Raw genomic sequence first — 16,350 nt, 5'->3', positions numbered from 1 at the left:
AACCAACTTCTAAGACTGAACTTTGGAGGTGTGGAAAGATTTCTTTGAAAAAAAATGAAAATGCAAGACTCCCTAAATGAATGGGGGCTGTAATAAAGGCAAAGGGTGGGTGCACTAAAAGGGTGGTCTCCAAATTTTGCACAGTACTGTAAATTCGGTAATAAATAACGAACATAATTCAGCACGGGGTGGTGCATTTAGAATTAGAGTAGGCCACAGAGTCTGCGGTTTTGTGTTGTTTAACAGCTGTATTTGTGATGGTTTGGACCGCCTTCTCCTTCACACACACAGAGGCATGGCTCAAAAATTGTGCTGCTAATTACACTTTAATAACTGGTTGAGAGAGACAACTAACCACGCACCGGTCATGCTCAGTTAGAGGCTAGATGTTTGTGTGTGTGATGCTATAAGGCCTTCACCAACAGCCTTTACTGCTTCATGCTGCAGTTTCATTAGTTCCTTTTTCTCCCCACCACATCTCATCTGTACATTCTGCTCAGTGGTGTCAAAGACAGTTTTCAATGGAAGAGACTGAAGAGATCTTTTATGGTTCATTTGGTGTTTGATTTTTCTGTGGATGAGGTGGAACTGCGTGCTGCTAAGAGTGAACCTCCTGTGGCAGCTTAGGCCAATTAACGCAGCTGAATCGCTGCATCTAGACACAGCAGCAGTCCAGCACTGCCACTCAGTCATTCTTCAGCCATGCTTTGAGAGAAGCCAGCGTAAAAGTGCCCTGAACTTTTCCTGTGATGATTAAGAATAGAGCGAGAGCTGTCTTGGCAGCTCACAGAATAGGCTGACCGCTTTCAAAGGCTCCTTCTTTTTGAATGGGGGGATAAATGGAGAGGGGAAAAAATGAGCAGCCAGGACCAGCGACTGTAGAGGATCGAAAAAACAGTGCATGCATCTGCTGTACAAACATTTATTCCATAGTACTGTCTTCATGTTTTGCCTAACTTGGTGTTTAAATAGTTGGTCAACAAGATGAAATGGTACCTAATAAACTGGCAGCTCAGTACTTTCTCACTGAGTGAAGTGTCAAACTCAGAGGCGTAGCTAGAACTTTTAGAATGGGGGGGCCAAATAAGACCCAGAGACTTTATTATTAAGAAGAATTATTACAGTAAAATGACATAGAAGTTGATGTGTTGGTCAATTCATCAATACATCAACTATAGTCGAAAGTAAACTGAAAGACAAAACTATGTTGATGTAACCTATTTTAGTCATTTATGAGCAAATTATGTTTTTGAATCAAGCAATTTCAATGTATCACTTTTTTCAGTGTACAGTATTAATGTTTCATATAGACAGGCCATAGAAGTTATTCATTTAGGCTGCCCTCTCTACAGGTTCTACATGAGTCTAATGATCACAAGGCTAGCCAGACAGCACTGTACAAGGGAACCTACAAAACATGCACATTTTCAACTGTAAAAAGAAATTAGACTAATTTTTGATAGTTAACTCATCTTACTCTCAAACAAGCCTACTTCATAAAGTAGCTCTGACTGGTATCTAACTTGATGGCAGATTTTCACCATAAAGCGCAATGCTTTGCTAATGATGGCGGCTGACTGCTTCATTTTTGCTAACTGCGGTGGCCAGAAGAGTGGCCATTCATTCCAGACTAGCCCTGACCCCTTGGCTACGCCTCTGGTCAAACTACTGTATATTACTTTATTCTGCTAATGTTACTATGAAACACGAGTGCTATAACGTGCTACGAACATGCCAGATAAGTGTGAACTAACTTAGTATGGCTAGGCTAACCATGATAGCTTAAGTTAGAAAAGATATTTCTCTGTTCTCAATGAAACCTCAAGCTAACATTTCTACAGTCTTCACTAAGCAGAAAATAATACCTCATGTAGAAGACGCCTGCCCCTTAATCATAAACTGTTAGCTTTGGCATTAGCTCCTGTACAGGTTTAGCCAGTTTCAGCACGTTGCTTAATAAACAAGCATTATAGTTGTGAAATGCACTCCTCTGTCTGCTTCCTTTGCGCTACTGAATTTGTTGTACAGCACCGTTGGATACATGACCACCACAGTAATATTCCAGCAATCTGAATGTAGACTTCTGCACATTCAAGCTGCTCCTGACTGTACAAACACAATAAATGTTAATGGTAAAGTACATTTTAAATGTATTGTTAACCTAGATATTATGTCTGTTTTGTGAGTTCGAAAACACAACTAAAACAGGCCAAAACTGATAGATACCTGGTAGCTAATAAGCTTTGACACCTATTTCACATCCTCAACTCTTACATAAACAACACAAATGCGCTCATTGGGTAAATGAATTCCCCCTCGGAGAAAACCACCACCCCACTTGCATTATGCAGCCTAAGCTTAATGTGTCAACTTTTGACAGCATCAACTATTTTTTATTACATCGGTTAAGGACGACACACACAAATTTCACATTGTGGTATTGAATCCACAACCCAAGGGCTGGAGTTGTGCACTCCTGTGTTAGAGGGTCATTCCCTGTCACGCGGGTGCATAAGTAAGTGTGTGTAGGCCGTCTTTGTGATGTGTTTAAGTACAAATTTTCACATGAGAGATGGCAGCGAGCTGATGGAAGGCGATCATCATTCAGACATAGTTGCTGCAGGTTCCTAAGCAGTGGCTTGGTGAGTCCTCACTTTAACGGCATGCACTGTAACAAAAACAGCCTGTTTAATTATAAGGGATGAAGAAAGGTTGTAAAACTGAGTTATGACTGTCGGTACAAAAACCCACAGAAATGTCCTAAGCGGACCTAAATGGGCATGAGTGGAGAGAAGTGCAAGTAAAATGCAGGATATGAGCGCTTTGACACAATATGTGTTAAATTAGTAACAAGACAAAATTGGGCTGTTAATTAACATCATTTCTGACAATGTGACTCAGAGTCCATGATCATTTCACAGCTGCCAGAAGGATGTTTATTCTTGGTTTGTTGCTGCCAAATAGAAGGTCAGCACCTGATCCTACTGGGCTTTTTTAGTGAAGGTCAGCATAGAAGACAGCATGGGAAGCACAGAAAAGCACAAGTAACAGACCCCAACCGTACTGCACCCTGGCGTTCCTCCCGTGCAGAAAAGCATCCCTGGTGCCCTCTTCTGGCCCCAAAAGTGGAGCAGCGTTGAAGCAGCAGGTGACTTTTGCCCACAAATGGTGGAATTAGTTTTGTTAACTTTTTTTCTGCAGGGTTTTAAATGGACCCCCACCCTCCAGGTCCCTGCAAAAGGATGGTGAACAAGTGAGGATTTCTTTGACCGGCATAATGACGGCCTTGTGTTGGACTAGGAGGGGCTGATGGTGCAGGACGACTAAGGGGGGAGAAAGAGAGGGAGAGAGAGAGGGAGGGAGAGAGAGACTACAGTGTAGTGAATAGAACTCATAACTGGGTTTAAGTGTGCAAGGTTGACTTCGCAAATGCAGGAACCAGCACGCTCCATACTCCATGCTGTATCTGGAATTTCTTCAACTTTCGGATGCCTTTTGGAGCCTTTTCAGTTACCAAGGATATAGATTTTCATAAGCTGCTTGAAGTCATCAGGTCTGTAAAGATCTTTTACACCTATATTTTGCATTTTGTAGAAAGGAGCTGGCTAAATTGATCTACTAAGGTGTGCATGTAATGCTGAAAGCATCCATTATTAAATGTTATAATTTGTGCCTTAATCAGCACTAGTTGTAATACAAACCATGGCATTGTGATATCCTATAGGACAGAGTTGCTTTCTAGGGAAGTGTTATCTTACTCTGCCATAATGTAAGGACTGAATTAATTCTTCAGCTATCAGGACTGCTGCTCAGCTTGACGCCATCCAGCGGTTCTTGGCAAGTGCAGCCTTGAGAAACGGGGCCATCCTCATGTTATCTGAGCTGCTGAAAGAAAAATGAAAACCTTGTGCTGAAATGCTGAGAGAAAGATGGAAAGAGAGAGATGGAGTTAAAGAATGTGGTCAAAGCCAGGCTAGTCCCTCTCCTCCCTCCTTCTGAACAGAGCAAGCCATTGAGGCAGGAGACTTTCCGTGATCAGATGCACTTTTGAGGCTCAGCGGTGAGAAAAAAACAGATTCCCTGGTTTTCTGGCCTTTGGCTATAATAATCAAGGCTTTGTTCTGTGCTGTCAAAGCAATGAGGACAGTGCTGCAATAATCTAGTCACACAGTATTTGCCCTCGACCCCATTTCTGTGGCATGCATCCATGCGCCCCACTAATTGCCTGTGCTTGAATCAAGAGCGCTTAACAAGACAAGATTTCTCCGGTTATGGCTGTGTAGGAATTTAGAAGTAAATCTGGAGCTGGAACTGGATCTGAGCAGTTAAATGCTAAAGTACACTTCAGATTCTTTCTGCTCCATCTGTCGACCATCACTTCATCAATACAGACTACACTTAATAGTCGAGCCCGAATGTGTTGGATCATGAACAGTTCCTTTTTCCCAATTTCTTCCTATTCTATCCCTCTTTCGCCCCACATTGCTCGCTAGCAGCTCAACGCAAAGTCACAGCATTTCACACACAGAGAGCCAACAGTGTTCTATTAAATCTGATACCAGATCTACAGGAAATTTTTCGAGTATATTAATTTAAAAAATCTTATCCCATTGCATTGACTGAATGATTACTAAGGGGCCTGAAGAAAGAGATTACGCTTTAACTCATATGTCCGCAGCTACAACCTAGCTTTTCCGTTCTTAAGCCCTACCACAGGTTTGCATCTTCTGCTGAACTCTATAAGGTCATGCTAGTGTGTCTTTATTGTTGTCCTAAAAACAATTAAGAAGCCAAATGTCCTGATTACTTATGAATATATATGTAATATACACTTGGCCAAAAGTATGTGGACACCCATTCTGATTATGGAATTCAAGTGATTCAGCTAGGTGCTAGGTGTATAAAAACAAGCACATAGCCACGCAATCTCCACAGACAAACACTGGCAGTAAAGTTTGGCAGAGGAGGGATAATGGTCCAGGGCTGTTCTTCAGGATTTGGGCTCAGCCACTTAGTTCCAGTGAAGGGCAGTGTTAGTGTTACAGCATATAAATACATATTAGACAATTATATGCTTCCATCTTTGTGGCAACAGATTGGGGAAGACCCTCTCCTGTTCCAACATGACTGTACTCCAGTGCACAGAGTGAGGTCCACGAACACATGGTTTGACGAGTTTGGTGTGGAGAAACTCCAGTGGCCTACACAGAGCCCTGAACACAACCCCTGTGAACACCTTTTCAAATTAATTAGAACACTAATTGTTGGCCGGGTCTTCTCATCCAACAGCCATATCTGATCTCACAGACGGTCTTTTGACTGAATGGGCACAAATTCCCCCAGACCACTGTGAACTCTTTAAAAAAAACTTTCTCTAGAACAGAGCATTTCACATCAAACCACTCTGAATATTGCAGAATTTTTGAAAAATCAGTGGAATTCCTCTTTAAGTAATCACCTCACCTGACTGGAAATGTATGTTGTTCTATTTGAATTAGGCAGTTTTGACGTATGTGTCACTGAGTATAATTACAGTGCCACAGGTCACATTATTGCTTTGTTGCTTCGACTCATTTATTATAAGGAAAAACTATGTGTTTGTGTCTGTGCTGTGTGTCTGTGTGTGTGTGTGTCTCTCAGTCTCACAACCAGCCAAAGGAGCATTAGACTGTTGGCTCCATAACAGCTGTAACATCTGCATTTCACGCTGCTGCTATCCACTCTGCTCTAGGATATACAAACACCCTTTCTCTCTGAAACATTCTCCACACACTGTTTACATAGTTTCTTAGGGACATGACTTAATAGTGACCTCCCAAAGCTTTGGATGCTCTTCTGCTCTGGGAAAAAATCGGATTTCAAATCTCCTGGAAATGAATGGGCCTTCGTAGTAATAGTACAGCATGACTGACGCTATCTTCCGTGCTAGAAAAAACAGCATAGACCAGAATGGCCTGGTCACTAGCAAAACCAGTGTATGTTGTGTTTTGGATACTGGAATGCTGGTCAACCAGCAAGACTATACCGGGTGACCAACTAAACCAGCAATAGACTGGCATAACCAGCTTGGAATTCATGCTGTTTTTTTCAGCAGGGTTACAGTTAAATATGCTGCATCAGACAAATATTCTTAACAATAACGGTTCTTAATTGGTTCTTGCTGTGTTATTCTACTGCTATTCATGAATTAATCCACAAACATGTACTTAGCTCTAAAGCTAGGTCTAAATTAGCAGAATCAAGTACTGATATTAGCATGATAACAGACACTAAAATTATTTCTACAGACACTCACACAAATGACCATTTACTCAGAATCGTGCAAAGTCAAGCACGTTCTACTTGTTTTTTAGCTGCTAGCATACATGCTAATGATGCTAACATTACAGCTTCTGAGCTAGCTAAAGTTACACTGGGTACGACATTACAAAGAGACCATTCAACACATTCTCGTGCACTTAGTGGTCATATATTGACACCTCATTACTTTATCCTCACATGGAAGAGTGTAAACATTTCCAAATAATACTGCTGAAACTGCTAGATGAGAACTCCAAAACATACAGTGCATTCTCACTACTGTTAGCTTCATTGTGGTGTGTAGTACCACATACTGTTTATCTCAGACAATTTTCGCACCTGTGTGTTTTAACAGGGACAGATCAGATTAGTCAGATAGTCAGTGACTTAGTAAGAGACAGTGAATCTTGTAGGCTCAAAAAAGGCTCTTTACACTGATTTACAAAAATCCTTCTTTAAAGAATCATCCAATGGCTCCATTGAAAGGGAACCAAAGTGGTTCTTCTGTAGCATCGCTGCATAAAATGCTTTTTGGCACCTTTATTTTTCAGACTATAAAGTTTGAATGACTCCAGCTGTTGTATCCCTTTAATGGGGATACAGTGACCCATTTAAATACCAGTGCAAATGGGTCAAACAGTGACTCCTCTTTGTAAACACTCTCACTCAAATCATATGATTTATGGTAGAAAGGTGAATTTCATCACAAAAAAGTGATCCAAAGCATAAAAAGGCGGTTCCACCAGCGAGATGGAGGAAGGAGGTCACTGACGAGATTTCCATTAGCTAAAGACGTTTCCAAAGCTGTTTCCTCTCCCTCGCTTCCACCTCCTCCTCCTTCTTCTCAGCCCTCCTTCACACATTTTTACCATCCACTGCCCGGCATTTCCCCTGTTCACTCTCTCCTACTCCTCAGACTGAGCCTGATGGATTTGCAGCTTCTTCTGTTGTCTGTTCTCCACAATGGATGAGTGTAGTGGCATTTGCTGAGAGAGGGGTGACTCGAGGACACTTGACTTTGGGGGAACAGCTCATTGTAGCTCTGCTGCCTTTCAGTGTAGCGGTGAAAAGGTGAGTGTTGACGTCTTTCTTGTTTCTGGGGAGTGAAAGGAGCTCCTTGAGGCTCTAGGCCCTGTTTTTGAAGCCCCACTTTTCTGGCAGTCAGTGGATGAATTGAAATTCCTGGCTCTGGGCTTTCCTTTGTCAGCGGTTTTTGGTTGGAGATTAGCCGGGGGATTCAAGTCCCACTTGGAACACCTGGGCAAGGCTGCCCCCCACTCCATGCCAACCAGATTTTATTGACTTGGCTTGATTTAGAGTACCTCACTGGGGCAGTCTTAGCACATCTTGGACAGGAATAAAAACAAGTGAATGGCGAATGATATAAGACATTTTTAGAACAGTCATGGCACTAGTGGCTTCATTCAGATAAGGCAGCATTATGTAATGGAGTTAGTCATGTTTCTAGTCAGTACAGGTATAATATTGTCCTAGGTCTCTTTGAACAGGAAGTCTTTTCGCAGTTGAGGCTTACGTGTAATTTTCTGTTAAATATGTTTGTTTCTGCTTTCTCTGGATACTGAAAATAACTTGTATTTGACAATTTGGGTTGAACATGGGCAGGGTCCGACTTTTGCACAGCACTGTAGATGCAAAATAGATGTACCCAATGCCTGCAAATGAAAGCTTGGAACACCTGCTCATCACTCTGTGCCAGCCAGACTTTATTGACTTGGCTTGATTAAGAGAACCTTGCAGTCTAGAACAACTTGGACAACACTTAAATAAGTGAAGGTCTATTGATTTTTTTTCTCTGATCTGATCTGTCTGTCTTGATGGTTCACACTGATGTTTAAGAGTAGCCCATATCTGTCATTAGTGTGTACTGAAGGGATCTGCACGTACAAATTTTATCATCATTAGCCGCTATTCCTATTTGCTGTTGACACACTGCACACATGTGCAGTGGAGTGTGTAAGAAAAGTGTGTAACTCAGATCTGCTCTCAATACATCACATGGCCAAATGCTATATGTAGCTGATGTAAGACAATGTAAAAATGGCTCAAATCTGATTTCAAAAAAATTCTGAAGAGATTTTTGTTTTCACACCAAGAAATCAGACCTGTGTCACATTCAAACTGGATTTCGGCCACATCAAACCTGCAACATGAATGCAGCCCTACAACCCACCTGTTATAGCATTCTCTGAAATGACAGACAGTTCTCAATATTGCAAACAGTGTAAAAGCTCTGCACTTGAAACCAATCATATGGGCTAGACAACCGACCCACACTGAAATGAGACTCTGACCAGACCATTTCAAACATGGCTCCTACTTTCCTCCATGCTTCACACAAGAACACAGCGCTCACTCATTAGATAGCAAGAGCCAACAATTTCTTCACACAGGTTGGGCAGCTCTCAGGAGCTTTTGCTGCAGAAAGCAGTGTGCGAGCATGCGTGCGTCTGCCGCCGCTGATGGTGGAGGAGGGCCAGGCCCCTTCCCCACTCCTCTGCAGGGATTATGCATGTTGAAAAGAACTCTTTGTGCCGGCAGCGTTGGAATGCCTGTCGAGCTCGGTGTCTTTGGGAAACAAACAGCCAAAGTCAACGGAACATTTGAGCAAGAGCCTGCTGGAATATACTGCTGCTGCGGACCCCCTAAACATGGGGGGTGGGCGGGTGGGGTTTTACTGGGAGATAGGGAAAGACTGACTCAGTCACTCCAAACAGCAGAATCCTGGCCAGGGATGTGTTAGTCAGGCTTGGCCTTTACCAGCCATTCACTATAAGCATATAGAAGATGCTTCAAGCTCAAGTCCAATACCCAATATCTCTGTATTCCACAAAGTCTTAAAGTGGTAATGAAATGAAATCAAATGTATACAATTTTACATTACTTGTTATCTATAAAAATGGACAAAAGTATGGCGCCAAGTATCGGCTGCTATTGTTTTTAACTATGCTAAATACTTTTGTTGGTTTTTATAGGTAACAGTAAATCATATAGGGCCAGGAAGCACCTAAGCAAGTCTATATAAAAGGAATTAACCTGACAGTCTGACTCAAGTATATTTATTTATTTAGTCATGTAGTTGGCACAATGCTAGTGGGTATGTTAGCCTAAGCTTCTATTACTTTACAACATTAGTTTTGCACTGGAGATACAACATTAGCCTTGTAGCTCTAGTGCAAAACTAAAGATGCAAACTTCTGACACCAAACATGTCTGGATTGATGAACTACATCTTGAGTGAGAATAAGATTGTGTAGATTACATTACTTTTTTCCCTATGAAAGTGCTGAGTTTATGCGTTTCACAAGGCACTGTTACAAATTTTTCTGGTCTCAGTATGTGACGTGGTGATTCTTCTGCTCATTCTTGAAGTGCTTTTGGTTAGACCAACTCATCTCTCTGCGGTTTGGATTTCATCACAGTTTAGCTAAGCCCAAACCCATCATCAGAACGGAAAGTGAACTTAAGCCTCCATTGTTTATGCATTTCAGAGCTGAGAAACAGTTCTTGGCTGTAGCTGATCTACCCAGCAGTCCCTTGTAGCAAGAGTTCTGTAGCTTTAGCATGGATGTCTGGAGCTACACATTTTAATATTAGATAGAGAATATGTCTCAAACAGTGATGTGCCTTTCTCTCAGCCCCAGAAGGGATTGCCCCAGTATGGGTTCACAGGAAACAGCCTGCTCCTCTATATCCTTACAGGAAGTCTACATATAGACACGCCAATCTCCTGTCGCTCTTTTATTCTGCCACTTGTTTTTGTTTCTTTCCTTTCCTTTGAAGGACGGCTATCTTAGTGAGCTGTGGTTTGGGCATGGTTGCTCTGCTGCAACGGCTATTGTGTCGTGACTCTGTAATGATGGGTCACATTGGAATTTTATTCCACACCAGTGGTGGGTTCACATGATGCCAGGGAATCCCTACAATCATCTATTTGAGTATTGTTGTGGATGCAAGGCTGGAATTCGGATGCACGAAAGACTTGGCAATGCAGTAAAAAATAGCTGGTGATATCTTCTGCTTCACCTGGAACTGCTGAATTGCTTTTGGACCACTGCTTTTGCAAAAAAGTGCATTTGCATGGACCAGTTAAATTGGAAACTGTTCCTGTTGACAAACTGGCAGCTGCTGTTGTTGTCCTTCTGTAAATGAACCTCTTGACTGCGGGTTAGATGAGTTATAGTGTGGGATGAAAATATGAATTCTTGTATTGTCCAGCCAATTCAGAATTATAATTCTTGCAAAAGAATAGCAAGTCCATCTTCTCCCCCATTTGGCCTTTGATTCTTGCCCAACCCACATTCTTCCATGCCCGTTCTTGTGTCTAGCCCAGTTTACAGCTTCCTTTTGTTCTCGGTGCCCTGTAAAGGAAGGTCATATACTTAACTGACATTAACAGAAACATGCCCATGGAAACCTTTGATGGTGTTCCTTTGACCTGCACTTGTCTAAGGGTCTTTGCAGGGTAGGCAGCTTCCTAGCTTCCTGGTTCTTCTCCATGCATTGAAGCGCTGTCTTCAGAAACAATGAAGCGTCAGTGAGGAATACCAGAGATTCCCTTCAGCATTATAAAACAACGCCAGGTGGCTCTTACAAGTCTAATAATCTTTTTACTGCCGGACTTAAAAGCGCTGAAGCAGAAAAGTCAGAAGGAAAACCGTGAGCAAAAAGATCACAAGGTCTGCTGCTGGAAATATTTAAGAGCTGTTTAAATATTTATTTTTTTTTGTCAGGCTCTTTATTGAAGATCACATGAATTTGCTATCTCACTTACCAAATTGGGTTTTGAATAGCGTCCAAAAACTGTTACATAATTTGAAAGCGTGCCTACACATATCTTCCTAAAGATACATTTACTGTTTTGCCCATTTTATCCTTCAGTTGTTTTTTTGTTACATACTTGTGGCGTGGTCTAAAACGGAGAATGCTGTTTAGCTAGCCACATCTTTCACTGGGTACAAGGGTGGCCATAATCACATGCTCACAGAAATGTCAAGTATTCTACTTCTGCCCCTCAATATCCTGTCTGCATGCACAATGTGGTGCATTGCACAACTGGTTTTCCACATGTGTCTCCCCTCTGAGCGCATCTTCTGAAGTCTAGTGTCTCTGAATGAGAAAAGGCCTGAGGCATTGTGCTCCCATGTGTCATCCAGCCAGCAAATGGTCAGCCAGCTGCTTGAAAAGAGTGCTTGCATGCTATTGAAGACAGCAACAATGGAGCTACAGTAGCAAAGTTTCCTTGAACTGTCTGTGCAACTGCAAGTGATTAAATGTGTAAAAAATTGCAATGTTTGCTGCCCAACAGCTTGTTTCCATCAAACTGACTTTAATGCTAAAACACTTTATGTAATGATGTCATTTCCGGCAAAAGAAACAACGTTGTTGCATAGGTTTTGGCATATTGATAAAAAAAGTTGCGTTGGATATTTTTACATCTCTAATTTGCATATACGTCATAACTTGTGTACCTTTGGCTTCTCTGACTTCCCCATAACCTACTGATAAGGACATTATTTCATTTATTTTTTATTGTATTATTGTTTTTCCATCTAAATCATCACGCAACAGATCATGTTCCTTTGCCATATAGAGCTGTCTGAGCACTTTCCATTCAGAAAGGCTGTAGCCATTTCTGGGCCTGATTACAGAGGAGGCCTACCAGTAAGTATTAAGGTTCAGAGACGACAATATAGTGAGGATGACCACTAACTAACCTCTAACTAACTTCTTTTTAGCTAGTTTCCATCCATTACCATACTCATAGAAAAATATACATTTTTGAATATTAATTATGGCACATAATTGCTTACCACACAATTAACAGGCTAACATTAGTTTTATAACACCTTACAGCATACCACTGTTAAAAAAAGGAGTCCAACATTTTATAGCACTAGGTGTGAATTGCATTGTTTGTGTCACTTTTTCACAGTACTGAAATTAGTTTTTTTTACCATGCTATACTATGTCCCTGCTCTAATGTAGGCTAATGATTCAAGCATATTAAATAATAGTACCTAACCATGAGCCATTGGCCTAGAACTGCATTAGAAGCAATATAAAGGGGCCAATAAAAATGGAAGGGGATCGGCACAACTCCCCACCATGCTATGGGCTCACTTGCCTCACCTGCACTGCTGGTAGCTACACCACTGGCCACGTGACTTCCCTAGCTTAGTGATGGCCACATCCTTTTCTACTTCTCCTGTAGTTAACCAGTAATGAGGCTGGGGTAGAGGGAGGTACAGATAACATTAGAAAGTGGTGCTCACCACCAGGTGGAGGCCTAGGATTAGACAGCTGCCAAAGGAAGATAACCTGCCAGCAAAAATCTTCTCGGCACTTTCTCTCTTTCCTCCAGCCTAACTGAAATTCCACTGATGATTAATTCTCAGTGCTGCTGGGCAGAAAACAGTAGGCTGTTATTACGCTACTCCGGCATGACTCTCTGAGAGTTTCCATATTCCATATGTTTTCACCAACTAATCGTTTTGTCTTCATTTATTGAGTATTTATTGAGCATATGGGGCATGAACTTGAGGGAAATTCCAAAACCTTCCAGAGCCAGTCTGAAGGACACTAGGCACTGTGATTCCTCTGCAGGGTTAAACCACTGCTGAATAATTTGAAGTAGGGGGATGAAGTCAAACATTAAGATTCCTAGCAGCGCAGGCACTTCTTCCCTCCAGAGACAAGTCTGCCAGGAGCTCCTGCTCTCCCTTCAGCCCACAAGGCTGCCACTCAGATCAGCTGACTGCTCTTCCCTCTTACAGTTTTCCAAAACCTACTTCTCTTGCTCCAGTGGTTCTCAGTCTCTGATCTTTGCATTTTCCTTGATCTACAACACCTGATTCAGCTTTCCTGATTCAAGTAATTACCAAGCCCTTCAAGAGCTGAGTCCATTGTGTCCAGTGAATTGCCCTCACACTGCAGGGCAATTCAAATTTGTTTTCGATCTTCTACATTGCAAATTTTAAGTGTCCAAAACCGATCTGTATATTCAGACCAGGGTGCATTTGCTCACTTAGCCACATTGGTTTTCATTGAAACGAAGCAGGTGTGGGGAATATGACTAGGGCGGTACAGGAAAAAAGTGAGCTAATCACTAATATGGATATCACTCCGTGAATTATGGTTTATGTAAGGGCAATGCTCATGCATGGTTGTGAACTATTTAGGCGCAGACCATATTTGTTGCTGTAGTGACTGAGAGCAATACATTTAGGCAAGGGATCTGGACTTGTGAGAGAAGCAATGACTGGTGGGAATGTGTGGGCCTGGGTAATCTTGATGAAGGCAGTTGGCTTGTTGGCTTTAGGATGTGGGGGTAACATTTGAGTTTTTCTGGTGGCTTGCAAGTGGGACACGCTACTGAACCTGAGTGCGCATAATTAGGGTGGGAAAACCACCATATGTTTAATTATAAATGAGCCTTGTCTGATTTTCATCCATGATTTTATGTTCTTCTCATCAAGCATTCTGACGTCAAGAAGCAGCACAAAGCAAATGACAAAAAAAACACATGAAATTCAATATAACCAGTCCAGCAATACCTGCACATTTTGGTATTTCCCTGCTCCAACCCATTTGTTTCAACTCATCAGCTAATTGAGAACTTTCAACTAAATTGGACAGCAGAGAAAACACTAAAATGTGAAGGCCAAAGGTACACCAGCAAGGTTGGGATCCACTGCCCTAATGCAATGGTCCCTACTCCTAGTCCTTGGTATGACATTCTCTGCATATTTTTGCATTTTCCTGGCTCTTGTGCAGGGCAGGGATACCATGATGGGTAACTACTGCCTCAAAGATGTTTAGAATATAGCAAACATGTCAACAGGACAGCAGTTTGGTTTCTCGTTCTCACATGTTCATCCTCAAAATGCACTGGAGGTCAGTGGAAACAGCTCTCCAGCTGTTCTTTACGACCCTACAGTTTTTAGAAAGAAAGAATGCACAATTTGCCACGCATGCTCCACATGGGAATGCAGGCATTTCTGCATTTCAGCAACTGGCTTGTTTGTGCCCTCTTTGCAAATTGTGACCTGTGGTTTGGACAGCCCATGTAGAGGTCTGTCCCAATGCCTTGCAATCAGCCAAGCTTTCAGTCCTGTCCCACTGCTAAACAACAGGTATCTCCAGCATACAAAAGAGAGACTGAGAGGAAGCCTGAAGAGCAAACACCATGCTGGAACCCTGGTTGTCTTTCACCTAGTTAGAGTTGATGATCTATGATTCTCATAGAAAAGTCAGTCAGTAGCTTTAATAAGCCAAAAGGCATATGATCATTAAAAAGACTCGGTGGGAAGATCAGATGCAGCCCGAACGGAAGAACCTACTATCTGCCTTCAGTACTCTCTCATTGTATGCACACTGATGACCTACATACAGCGGCTTCATTGTTTCCCAGTCATGATTTTGCACGTTTGCCTTGTCTAAGCATCAGCTTCCTCCAAAAGTCCTTTATGCTTTTCATCGTCCTCTTCTTCCACCCCCACCCCTTTCTTCTCCTTCTCCATCATTTTTTTGAACTGCACTCCAGCATCTGTTATCAGGGTTTTGGCTGGTGGGCAGGAATGCAGGCTCCAGCTCAGCGCAGCGTGTACAGACAGGTCTGCGGCGTGTCTAGGAGGCAGAATCTTCTCTTTACTCTATGAAAGGGACAAAGACTAACAGACAATAATACACGTAGTTGGCTGTAGAATGGTTAGGGACACTGCGGGCTGAAGGCACTTTATTCACTGGACAACTGGCCACAGGTAAAATTTATTTTTTTTTCAGATTAAGATCATTGCAAAGCGGCTTGGTACCCAAGTGCATTTTCTTAGGTAGTCCTACTTACTTAATGATGACGTGTAATATTTTTCTATCAGAAGTAGTGGCTGCAACTTATTAAAACTGAATGAATTCGAATGTATTTCAATTTATTATCTTGTTGGACTTTCCAGTTTTTTCCATTTTGCATTATCTCATTATTTGGAATATAATATTATTTTGCAGTGTGATGATTATAAGTTTTCCAACTTTAGAGATTTATGATGCGATATGACACCCTCCCATCCAGCAACCACTTCTGAAACATGAAGTGTTTTGATATTTCCTGGATCACTATCAGGGAGAGTAACTGCTGTAATTACTTAAGCTTTGTGCAATTTGAGGTTTGAGCCTCTCACATTTGATTTCACCACAGGCACTTTGCAGGGATGGGTGCTTCAAGCAGTTCTGCCACATTATAGACTTCTAGTTGTGTCTAAATATAGGTCATGGACAAATATAGCCATTTTTAAAGTGACGCTTCATTTCTTTCTGCTTTGGCTGAAGAGGAGGTCAAAGCCAGGTTGTGAGCAAGCGGGCAGGAATTCCAGGGGAGGGCAGTGTGTATGTGTGAGTGTGTCGGGTCTCAAGAGAGCACGGCTGAGAATGTGAGAATATTTCTTCAGCTCAGCTGAATGGGGAAATTCGACGCATCTGTAAATGTCTCCATTGTATGAGCCAATTCTGTTAATCGTAGCAGTGTTGCGGCTGCGTGAGAAAGCATGCTAGTGTTTTGCTCTCACTCTGACATGCTGATGCCTGTGTTAAAGTCAATAGACTGGCGAGTATGAGAGGTGGAAGTAGCACAAATATACTGATGAAGATACATGTGAAGTAAAAATGGAGTGAACAAAAATGCATGTAAATTGAGTAACAAATAGTCTTTTGATTGGATAGGATTAAAAAATGTTGATAAAAAAGGTGTTGAGTCACAGTTTAATCATAAGTCACAATGGTGGTCTTGGAAATGAGTATTCTTTGATTAAAAAAGGTGCTGAAATAATTGGATAGTGGTGTATAATCTGTATAAGTCATTTTTATTGACTCCATTTATTATATTATATATTATATTATTATATACATACATACTGATTCCATTGAGATTACTTCACGTTTCCCAGAGGAAACTTTAATTGCTCAAAGCTTGGTCTTTGAGTGCTCAGGAGACTTAATTTGATTTTTCTAAAATTCTTTGGGAGAAATAGCATTAAGAGA

At 41.7% G+C, this 16,350-nt stretch overlaps 1 protein-coding gene across 16 annotated transcripts in view; it reads left to right on the top strand.

Moving 5' to 3' along the window:
* The first annotated feature begins 3,364 nt into the window (after positions 1–3,364).
* The window catches only part of phldb1b (pleckstrin homology-like domain, family B, member 1b), a 102,763-nt gene continuing 89,777 nt past the window's right edge, over positions 3,365–16,350 (top strand). For 4 of the 16 annotated variants that reach the window (XM_036560046.1, XM_036560028.1, XM_036560020.1 and 1 more), the window contains exon 1: positions 7,026–7,371. The gene's annotated coding sequence lies outside the window, so the exon portion shown is untranslated. Of the gene's footprint in view, positions 3,554–7,023; positions 7,372–14,943; positions 15,081–16,350 lie in introns of those variants that run through there. The other 12 variants (XM_036560013.1, XM_036559995.1, XM_036559961.1 and 9 more) reach the window with 7 other exon arrangements.

The sequence above is a fragment of the Colossoma macropomum genome, unplaced genomic scaffold (genome assembly GCF_904425465.1).
Source record: "Colossoma macropomum unplaced genomic scaffold, Colossoma_macropomum, whole genome shotgun sequence".
NCBI lineage: Eukaryota > Metazoa > Chordata > Actinopteri > Characiformes > Serrasalmidae > Colossoma > Colossoma macropomum.
Note: the sequence above shows the minus strand (reverse complement) of the source record. Positions and strands in the feature narration are given on the sequence as shown.